Below are 12,020 nucleotides of genomic sequence, written 5' to 3' on the forward strand. Positions count from 1 at the left end.
AAATCCGCAAATTGGTCAGGTCAATCGGAATCGGCAATCGGTCATGATAAACAGCCTCGATCGGTAATCGGTAATCGGTCAGGTAAATTGGAATCGGTGAATCGACACGTCAATCAAAAATCGGCAATCGGTCACGATAATCGGTCTCAATCGCTAATCGGCATTCGGCCACGATAATTAGAATCAGTCAATAATCGAAATCGACAAATCAGTCACGTCAATCAGAATCAGCAATCGGTCATGATAAATGGCCTCGATCATTAATTGGCAATTGGTCAAGTCAATCAGAATCGATCGATAATCGGAATAAGCGAAATGTTAACGTCAATCAAAAATCGGCAATGGATCACGATAATCGGCCTTGATCGCTAATCGGCAATCGGCCACGACAATCGGAATCGGTCAATAATCTGAATCGGTAAATCGGTCACGTTAATCGGAATTGACAATCACTCATGATAAATGGCCTCGATCGCTAATCGGCAATCGGCTACAACAATCAAAATCGACAAATCAGTCACGACAATCGGCACCTATAATCAACATCGATAATCGGCACCGATAATCAGGGTTGATAATCGGAGTTGGCCTCGATAATTGGCACCAATAATCAGTAGATAAACAAAGTGGGGTCCATAGATGATCAGTTGATCAACCATAGTATAAAGATCGGCACTTAGCCGTGGTTATCTCAAATCCGATAGCAAGGAGCCATCCGTCTATGGTGAATGTGGCCCACTAATTAGGGTTAACCCACTAAGAGAATGATGAGAATGGGCCTAACAAAGCCTAAGGGAAGGTCACAATGTGGACATCCAACCATCATTGCCCATCAATGTGGATATCTAACCAACATTGCTCCCAAGGAGTGGCCCACATAGAGCCATACGAATAATGGCCCATGGCCTTATGTACAATCACGATGGGCCTCATTTATGTCACATAGGCCTCGTCATATGGGCCAACAAACATCTCATCGGGCCTCGAATACACAACAGGTGGGCCACACACCTGGGCCTCATATGTTAAGTGGGCCACATCACACGGGCCGCATTATATGGGTCACGCCATCGGGCTTCATGTATATCAAATAGGTCGCACCAGTAGGCCTCATGAATGGGCCATAAATACATCAAGGTGGGCCGCATTAATGGGTCTCATATACATCAAATGAGCCACGTACTTGGGCCTCGAATACATCACAATGGGCCGCACTCATGGGCCTCAAATATACATTATGATGGGTCTCATGGATGGGCTGCACCAATGGGCCTCAAGTGGGCTTGGATTACCTCTAAAATCATTTCAATAGTTAAAGGTGTAACATGTGTATCACTGTGCACTATCATTCCATGGGGCACATGGCACCCTAATGGTGATCAACACCGCCGGAACATTGTCCAGCACCATCCGAACATTATTCATGTAAATCGGTATCATGCAAATGTTGTCTATGTAAATCAGTGCCATCCAAACATTGTATAAGTAAATTAGCATGGTCCAAATATTGTTCAACACCATCCGGCACAATCTATATGGTGTGGATGAAATAAATACATCATGGTGGTGTCCACGCTGGCAAATTAGGTGGACGACTTGGGTAAAAGACATATAAGTGGGTCTAAAATGGACGGATAGTTTTGATACATCACATACATCGTGGTGGGGCCACACAACGTGCTGACGTTGAACAACAACGGGCTCCACCGACTCCAAACGGACAGGTGGTTTGGTCATAACAAATGCGGGACCCACCACTCACGTGCATGTGTGTGTGTGTATATATATATATATATATATATATATATCGCACATCACATATATGCATATAACATATAATACAGTATTATATCATATTATATATATTATCTTTTGAAAACGTACATCGTCCAGGGCTTTCCTAATCCGGATGGACGGAGAGGATCTAGGACATACATCAAGGTGGGGTCCACGCACGTGGTAGATGAATGCCACACGTGCAACACAACAGCCCCACATAAAAGGATGGTCTGGATCATCACTGGCCCCACGTGTGGGTGCCACACGTACATTCCAGCAGGCCCCACCATCCAGCCCATTTGGACGGTAGGGATAAAACATATAGATCATGAGGGGCCCCATAGAAGGTGGGTTTCCACGTAGGCCACCAGATATGTATGAAACATATATTTATTTGTATTTTATATATATATATATATATATATATATATATATATATATATATATATATATATATATATATTGAAGCAGAGGCAGCGTCCAGGCCTGGAACGGCCTGGATGAATTCACACATCGTGGTGGGGTCCACAACCACGTCAAATGATTGGACGGTGTGGATACCATAGATACATCATGAGAGGGCCCACGGAACTTGCAAGGCCAAAACAACAGCCAAAGCTACTGACCGTCCATCCCCATGATCAGACTCACCGTCCAAGTGATGGACGGTGTGGATCTGAGGCATATACATTATGATGGGCTTCCACCATTAGATGTATGGTGTGGGTATAACCCATATCACAGGACGGGACCGACAAAATCGCTGGACGGTGTGGATTTCTCTCATACACCAAAGTGGGCTCCACCGTGATGGATAGCCTGGATGCACACATCAGGTGGGCCATCAAATAGTCAAAACAAAAAGGGGAGGGAGAGTGTGTGTGTGAGAGAGAGAGAGAGAGAGAGAGAGAGAGAGAGAGAGACGTGAGATGGGGAGGGACCCCGCCACTATGGGCCCTCCCTACGCAATGCATACATCAAGATGGGTCCCACTATAAGTGGGCCCTTAAATCACAAAATCACAACATAAAATCACCCACCTCAAGATCTCTTCGTTCTTCTTCCATCAACGCGTTCTATAGATCCAAAGAACGTGATCCAACGGTTGAGATGAGGCTTTGATGGTGGAGATGGGAGGTAGGAAAGTGGGCCACACATGGCTTCTCTCATGGAGATTTGGGAAGCTTGGACGTGTGGTGTTTTTTGGGTTGCCTGGAAAGTGGTTTAAAAATGAAAGAGAGAGGTTCGAAAGGGAGAGAGATGGGTGGTGGAGTGATGGATGTGGTGAGTGATGGGTGTAAGAGCCTTTTTGACTTTGGAATAGATTGTGTAAGATGGGGTATGGGCTTATAAGAAACTTTTGACTTTAGGGGTTGCTTGGGGAAGGGTGAGAGGTGATGTGTACTTAACATGTACTTGACCCTTAATGGGATTGATTGATGGATTGAGGTGACAAGTTGTAGAGATTTTCTTGGGTTTTGCAACGCGTGGCGTTTTCCTCGAACCGAACATAGGCCCACATCTCCCAGCCTAGGTATCGCCTCGATGCGCGAGTCGCGGCATCGGAACCACGGAGATGGCGCGGTCACTAAGGTACAGGTCATGGGTTGAGTCGACTCGAGTTGACGGCGTGTAACTCAGGGTCGTGCGCAAACGTCGGATAAAGGTCGAAGGTTGCCGAAATTCGACCGGGAAGATCGCGTAAGCCTACGGAAGGGTAAAGTCTAGGATACAGGTCTTACAACAATCATGCCTGAGCCCCCTTCCTGCTTTTCATCATTGTAGAATCACTATAGGAGATGTGAATGACTTTGATGTCATTCCCTCGGATGGCACCAAACTGTCGATGCAAAAATCTGGTCAATCCTTTCTCACTTCTTACTAGCCGAAGTACTTGTAATTTAATGGAAAACAAGTGAAGACATTGAGGGCGTTGATTCAGGCTAGGGACCCTCCGATGCCTAAGTCAGAGTAGGTCTGTAAAAAGTGTAAAGAAATCAGGATATTTGTTATATATTTACTCATGGAAGCAGGTGTATTTATAGGCTTTTAGAGCAGTGGCGTATAAGGCAATGCCTCTTAGATGGTGATTGCGTATTATGGGAGAGATCTTCTTCTAAATGCGTCGTAGTTATCTGTAACGCCCCATGTTTTCAGGACCCAAGTATATAACCCGTTTCTCAAAAACCTGAGTGTTAGCTTATAAAATCCAGTGTAAATTTGAACTGTTTGTCATTAATCAGAGTTAACAACAACGAAGTTAGAATAAACCATGCATTAAATAAAAACATTCTGATCATCACCAATTTCCAAATGTGGCGCCCATATAGGACTTATACAATCTCAAATAACAAAGTTCAAGTAAGTGAAAGTATGAGTCTATCAACTAGTAGTGGAGATCAATGTGGGCCGCAAGGGCCCCGCCTAGCTCCTTAGTTACTCGATCTGCTCCAACAACCTAGTGAACAGCATCGGCTCGCCCTATACCTGCATCAACTGTTATGGTTTGATAACATCAATGGCTATCGCAGTGAGGAACACCCTCTAAGATTATGCACTCATCATTCATAATCCAATATAGATCACAAGTCATGAAGTTAGATATACTAAACAGGGCATTTCATAGTCATTCTCATACTTAAAAAAATCAAACCAATCAACGGAGTTTCGTTATAAGCAATATATAATGGCAATCGCAATACAAGGAAACATGTTCAGATAACCAAACAATCAAATATACGATTTTCTATTGCACCCGAAATCCCATTGTACATGAACTCCGCAAGATGGCTAGAAAATCAAGAAGCGAACTTCAGCTCCACCCGGAAATCATGGTACAAGTGGAATTTGCAAGGTGAATAGAAAATCACCCTTTAACCCCCACTTCATCTGGGAATCAGGTCGTACGTGAACTCCGTAAGATGGCTAGAAAATCGATAAGCGAACTTCAACTCCATCCAGAAATCATGGTATGATTGACACCACAGATGAAGAGACAAACAACATACAAACCCTAGACCACCCGGAAATCATGTCGTATGTGAACTCCGCAAGATGACTAGAAAACCAATAAGCGAACTTTAGCTCCACTCGAAAATCATAGTACGACTGAACTCTGCAAGATGGCTAGGAAACAACGGATGTGTAAATGTAACCAATAAGCTACAAAGGGCATCAATGACACATCCAAGCCACAAAGGGCAAATGTGGACCACAAGATCATAAGTCCAAGGTAAGTTCCATTCAGTTCATCATTCAAGCACAAGTGGTAGCATATTAATGAATTAATACATATACAATAAAGGATAACATGTTATCATCGAACCATTCATGCATATTGCAATTTAAAAGAAACGTTTATCATCTAATACATGAATTAACCATACCACAAGTTAGCATATTCTATAATAAAGTAAAAAACTCAGTTAAGGGAATCATGCCATCATCTATATCTAGATTGATGAAATCAAGTGGGAAGCTCAAAGGGTGAGTCTTCACCTTATGTTTGAACCGCCTACACCATCACTAAGAAATGCGTGCTTCCTTAGAATCAATTCCTAACATCAATTACAAAGTTGTGCCATTAGACCCAAGCTTGCACACTATTTAGGGTTAGGGTCTTAACTTAGGGTTTGGATTGCCTAGGTTTAGGGTTCCATCCCAGATTTTGGTCCTAAACTTATGTCGTAGGATTTGAATGCTAATTTATGTAAAATCAATTATCATGTTAATTTATAACCATAACATAATTATTAATACTATTGATAGAATTAATATTAGCTAATCATGGCAATGATAGGCATTATGATTGGTACAATCCACTACCCAAAATAAATATCTAGGATGGTAAATAAAATATTACCATTTAATAATTACAATTTGTTTATAACTGGTCCTAGCATAATGACCTACTAATGGCTAACTGTGGCTAATTTTAATAATCCTAATAATAAGAATGGTAACAAATGATAACAGTGCATCGAAATAAGGCTAAAATGGGGAGGAAAGGTTGACTCATCTTGATGACTCGGTTCGAACCGAGTTGACTCGGTCCTCTCCTCTACTTTCTTTTCCCCCCTCTTCTTTCCCTCTCCTCTTTCTTCTTCCTGCCCTCCACTCTCCTTCTTCTTTTCCAGCAACTAGGTTGAAGCCAGCAAAGCACTGGACTCCACTCAACTGAGTTGACTCAGTTAGAGTCAACTCAAGGCAGCAACGCCCATCTTCTTCTCTCTCTTTCTCCTTTCTATTGAAATCCCAACAGATCTCGAACCAGGCCCAACCCGGACCCATTTCTGGCCTGGATCGGACCCAACTCAGTCTGAAACTGGCCCGAGTTGCATGATGCAGCGAGCAGTGCGGCTCCAGCTCGAGTCCGGCCCACTCACTCTCTTTCTCTCACTTCCCATTTCTGATTTTCTACTCCTCTAGAGGCCTAACAGAGACCCTAGCTCAAACCAGACTCGCCAGCGGGCCGAACTCGTCCGTGAGTCACACCAGCATTGGCGGACCGGTGTGGTGCGGCACAGCTCAAGTCGAGCTCACTCTCTCTCTTTCTATCTATTCTCTCCCTTTTCTTTTTCTTTCTTCCTTCTGTTTCCTTCCTTCTTCTTTTTCTTCTTTTCTATTGTTTAAGAGGCCTGACAGAGCCCACGGCTTGACCTGATTTCGCCCCGAGTTGAGACGACTCGGAGCAGCTCCAATGAGGAAGATGAGCTGCTGTTCATGGTGGATTTCCATCTGCAGTTTCTTCCTTTAATCTGATGGATTGGGATATTTCATATGGACTCTAGGAAGCTTACGGATAAGCTTTTTCGGAGCTTGGAGAACATCTGGGTGGTGGGTTCGAGTAGAGCAGGTTTCAGCCGATTTTCTCTCGAACCGCTGTAGGAGGTGGAGAGCGATTGCATCTACTAGCTCCTTCTTCATTTATGAAAAGCCCTAGCTCTCTAGGGCCGTTGGATGTGATATGGATGGCCCAGATTGCACTGGCTTGAAGCTGTTTCAGGGTACGACTTGTAAGGCCAAAACCAGCCCCGGTATTGGTCTCTCTGTGGGTGGGAATCCTCTCGGGAGCCATTGGATGGCTGGGATTGGTTTGAAATGAACAGTCAGGATAGGCGGATTCGGCCTCACGCGGATCGCTGAGCAGGAAGAAAACAGTTCCATTTCTGGATATAGTGTGTTTGTATGGCCTGTTTGCACCAAGGATTGTGTGCAAGAACACATGTTGAACCATGTGAAGTTTTCTTGGTTTTTTTCAGGGCCACACTCTGAATCTGATGGACGATCTGGATCATCTCAACGGGGCCAGGAGGTGGGCCACCGATCAGCACAGACGCTTGTTCGTTCGCTGCTCGAAACCGAATGGAGAGAGAGAAACCTCTCTTTTTAAGGAAATCTCGGGTCAGGCCCATTTGACTGGAAGTGTAGTCCAGTGCACTGCCGATGCATGTGAACTGTACTCATTCACTGCCCCAAATGGACCCTTCACGACTACACTAGGAGATCCATTCCGTCCATTCTACTTTGGAGGTCCCATTATGGACTTTAACCGAAGATTAGGTTGGTACAAATCTCGGGTGTGCCATACTCTAAATTTTCAGTTTCTAATGGTGAGTTCCCGTTAGTCTAGTGGTCAGATCACCTCGAAATTGAACACCAACGGTTGAAAAAGGGTCCTAAGGACCTAAATATAAGGAAATTCTAAGTTCCAGGTAAGCAACAATACATTTGATCAGTTCATGGTACAAATGCTCGTTAGTCTCTGTTAACATACTGGCTGTGGCATTAGGTGGGGTCCACTTATGATGATCTTTTGGAGAATCCATGCCATTCACCACTTTCTACATGTCGTTGTGGCCCACAGCCCCAAGTTTGAGTCAGATCCGATTTCCAGGTGGGCCACACGATCCTTCGATGCATGAGGTGTCATTCACCATTTAACCCAATCCTCCTTAGTACGTGGTTGCCATGCAATTGGTATTTACAAATTTGCCCTTCACCCTTACCGTATCTTCTGTCATCCGTTCTTCCCTACTGTGATATCTAAAAGAAGTGAAACTTTACCAATCATCCTTATTTCTTAAGATCTCTCAACTAGTTAAATTTGGGCCCCAATCTGTCAAGGATGGCCGAGATACTCTTTTATTGGCTAACACTCTCCGCACTTAGAAACAATATTTGTACACCTTTGATTGACAAGTTACCGAGTAATTTCGACCTATGTCCTAAGATCTTTATGATGGTCGGTTCACCGTGATATTCATGTGGCCTGTTTGGCGGATCCAAAAATGACGGATGGTCAAATGACTTGTTAAAAATAAGGGTACTTGATGGTTAGCACCCTGGCCATGCATGTCAGTAAATGTACGATCAGTTTCGTAAATGGATGGTCATAAGGTGTGTTTCTGGAGTGATTAGGGGTATGACATGTATACTGATAGATTCGAGTGACTTGTTTACATGTGTAAGTTCTTCATATTGTAATTCTAATGGTGGGTTAAGCATATTCATGTGGGGTGAACAAGATGAATGGGTCGGAATTTTAATTTGATAAGTGTGCGGACGGATGTAGAGGCCAAGTAGCTGATTTACTACGATCTAAGGGCTAAAATTCGACGTGTGTGGTTAATTTATGATAATTAGGCCTGGTATAAAATTCCACATGAAACGGATCATGGGAACTACGTGATCTAGAATTCAAGGGTCTGTGTTAATGACATTTTCGTAATTATTGCTGATCTAAGAGTTTTGTGCAATCTAATAGTTCTACATGGTCCTATGCTCATTTCTAAACAATTCTTACAAAATGACTTACATCTAACTCATTATAGATAAAGAGTTATTCACCAATTTAGTCAATGGAATGTACGTATATCAGACCATATGATCAACGGTCGGATGACTTGATTTATGGATGGAAATCATTCTTAATTGGTCTGATTCATATTGGTGGATGGATGTAGGGTTAGGTTGGCTACATAGGTACCGTATATGTGTACATAATAGGTTAAATTCAATGTAACACTCGAGTACTGAAAGTGCAGGGTGTTACATTATCTCCCTGAGATCCACAACGAAGATCTCGGGAAGATGTTATCTCAATATATTGTAAGGGGTCATTTGGCACCATGGATTTGGGGCGACTTCAAATACCCTGGTTGTTTGGTAGCATAAAGTAACTGGGGGTTTCAAATCCACCGTGAGAGCTTGGATTACACTTAAAATCATTTCAATAGTTGTATGTGTAACATATGTGTCACCATACTATTATTCTATTAGGCACATGGCCCGTTAATGATATTAAAAAACAATTAGATTATCAATTTCATCACTATAATTACTTTAATATGATGATCAGCATCGTCCGAACATTGTCCATGTCAATCAATGGCTAGAAATCATTCCTTAGTCACTCGGACATGATCTTGTGCTTGTGGCCCATCCGAGACTTAGAATTTCATCATTTTCGGGTAAAACATATATCTCAGCGAGCTTATTATAACCATTGTGTCAAACATTACATATATCACTAATTATATATATTAAAGTTGATTTAGTATTTAAATTTAAACTGCTGTAAAAATACTATGCATAGCTATTCCCAATATAGGGTGTCAAACATAATATGAGGATTTCGAATCTAGGGGGTTTCAAATCCAGGGTGTTCCAAATCCACACTCCCAAACAGGCCCTAAGTATCTTTGTATTCCAAGATGGTGGTCGATATTCAAGTCTGACCTCCGAGGTCGAGGCCGACCTCTAAGGCCGATGCCGATGTTAATACCCGAGGTCGAGGCCGGTATCCGAGGCCAAATTTGGCACCCAAGGCCGAGTTCGACGAACAAGGTCGACCTTTAAGGTTGGTAACCGACGCCGACGTCGGGGTGATTTTTTTGCCCTTAAGCAATCCATAGTCTTTGAGTCTGTACATCTGGTCAGTCCATTTTTACCCATAACAAATACTACTGGCTAAGCTATTATGACGATGTTAGCTTTTATTCATTCCTCAAGCCGTTTTGTCAGGGCTTATCTTGGGATAGTCCCTTTGTTCATTGCGCTTGTGAAATTATCTTTTGGGATCCTTCTTAAAAAAAAAAAAAAACTTTTGGAAGCTTTGTTTTTTTATCTTTTAGAATTATCTTTGAAATTAAAATTAAAATTAATCTTTAAATTTATAATTCAATTTTAATTTGATTGGGTTAAGGGACAGATATCAAATGAGATGGGAGTATCTCTCCCTTATCCAATCTCTTCGATTTCTTCCTTATAAAAGAAAAAATAAAATAGATGAGTAATTAATGCCTAATTGTCCATCAAACTTGTCTATAGATGATATAAGCTATTGATTATAGTCGAGTATCATTTTAATTATATAATTAGAGGGTTGATAAGATTCACTCTGCTCCCATTTTTGTTAAACAAACTGATGGACATAGACCGTCCATCTTCACCTTCGTGAAGAGATTGCAAACATATGGATCTTTCATTTACATAGAATAAATTGGTACGAGGTAAGTGCCTACCTAAATCTAAAATTTTGCTAATTTATTGTGCCTACTATTTAAATAATACATTGATAATGCATGTACCCTCTTAAAAAATAAAATAAAAAATAAAATAAATAAAAATAATAAAAATAAAATCAAAACCTAAATTATAATATTAAGCCACCGATCATAGAGAGATCGAAGGCATTAATGGAAATAAATTGGGTTTGAGTAATAAAAAATAGAGAGAAAATTAAATAAAATAATAAGGAAGAAAGGAACCTAGTAAGCGAAAGAGAGAAAAAGAAGAAATGGGTATTAACACTTGATTTTGGGCCTATTTTATAGGGTAGAATGACCTTCTTGAACATGGGCCCATTTTTTGAAAGATTTTTTACTACCTTTAAGGTCCAAATAAAATGTACGTGAAGGCTGCACTTTGTAAAGCTCATGGACAACCAACATTTTTGTACAATAGACCATTCTTATGCCAAAATGTAGAAACCATAATACAGTCTCCACATGCACTTAGACAATCCAAGAGAGCCTACATTCATGGGCAAACTTTGGTGGGCCCAATGTAAGCCTCGAGTCTCTTTTAACTAAAGACAGTGAGAATCTTTTCAAGAGCCATCAATCAACTATTTATGGGCTAATTTAGTACAAGTGTTGAAAAGTGACTTGGGGTTTTCCAATGAGATCCAACCAATGGTGTGATGTAATAGATATATGGATTAGGATGCAAATTTCTTGTGAAGGTTCCTCCATAAGGATGCCTAGTGGGGCCCACCATGTTGTTTGTGAGAAATCTATTCCATCCATTCGTGGATTCAAAACTCAAGTTGTAACGCCCATTTTTAACCTATATATATATATATATATATATATATATATATATATATATATATATATATATATATATATATATATAATGAAAGATATCCATTGATCTCATCTCATCTCTCATTATCCCAACTCTCCCTTGCATCTTATAGTCTCTTAACAAACCCTCTCTCTTAAAGAGGGAGTGTGTGAGAGCAAGAGTCTTACTAAGATTCAAAGAACTAATGAAAGAAAATGGTAGGAAAAAAAAAACAAAGAGAGAAAGTGGGAGAGATGCTTTTGGAATTCGTCTATTCAAGTTAGTATAATGATCTTTTCTTTGTTTTCTTTCTGCAGTAGTTTAATTCGGTATTGACCTATACATTAGGCAGATTGAATCAATCTGGTATTTATTGTGTATGTCTAACTCATCAATATGGAAAGGTACACGAATGTGCATGATTTTAGGGCTGATGTACAGGTGTGATTTTTCCACGATGGACAGCGGTCGATATGATTTGTACAATTCACAAGTTTTTTAAGACTTAATCGGTACGGTCTATTGGGTACCTCAATAGACTGTACCGATCATAAATTTCCTTAAGTTCTTCCTTAATTTAAGGAAATTAAATTAATACTGGAAGAGTAATTCTTTGCATAAGTTACAACTTGGCACGGAGAATTATATGACCTAATCCGAGATGTGTGATTAAATCCCCGTCATTCATCATATTTTTATGAATAAAATTAATTAAAATCTTAAATTTTAGATTGATCGAATCATTGGATGGGCCACATCAATCTGAGATAATAGTAGATAATGAATCATGTGTTGATTTATTGTGTGAAACCATTAGATGGTTGAGATCTAACTCACTCTGCATTGACTATCAAAATTCAGACATTAGATGATGATGACATCCATATTTG

At 40.8% G+C, this 12,020-nt stretch overlaps 1 long non-coding RNA gene across 1 annotated transcript; it reads right to left on the reverse strand.

The window, feature by feature from the left end:
* Nucleotides 1-4,058: 4,058 nt before the first annotated feature.
* On the reverse strand, nucleotides 4,059-5,336 carry LOC131231867 (uncharacterized). Its single transcript, XR_009164541.1, has 2 exons — nucleotides 5,278-5,336; nucleotides 4,059-4,275 (listed from the first exon to the last, which is right to left on the reverse strand). It is a non-coding gene; the product is annotated as an uncharacterized LOC131231867 (long non-coding RNA).
* Between the last annotated feature and the right edge of the window lie 6,684 nt (nucleotides 5,337-12,020).

This window comes from Magnolia sinica, chromosome 17, assembly GCF_029962835.1.
Source record: "Magnolia sinica isolate HGM2019 chromosome 17, MsV1, whole genome shotgun sequence".
NCBI classification, from domain to species: domain Eukaryota; kingdom Viridiplantae; phylum Streptophyta; class Magnoliopsida; order Magnoliales; family Magnoliaceae; genus Magnolia; species Magnolia sinica.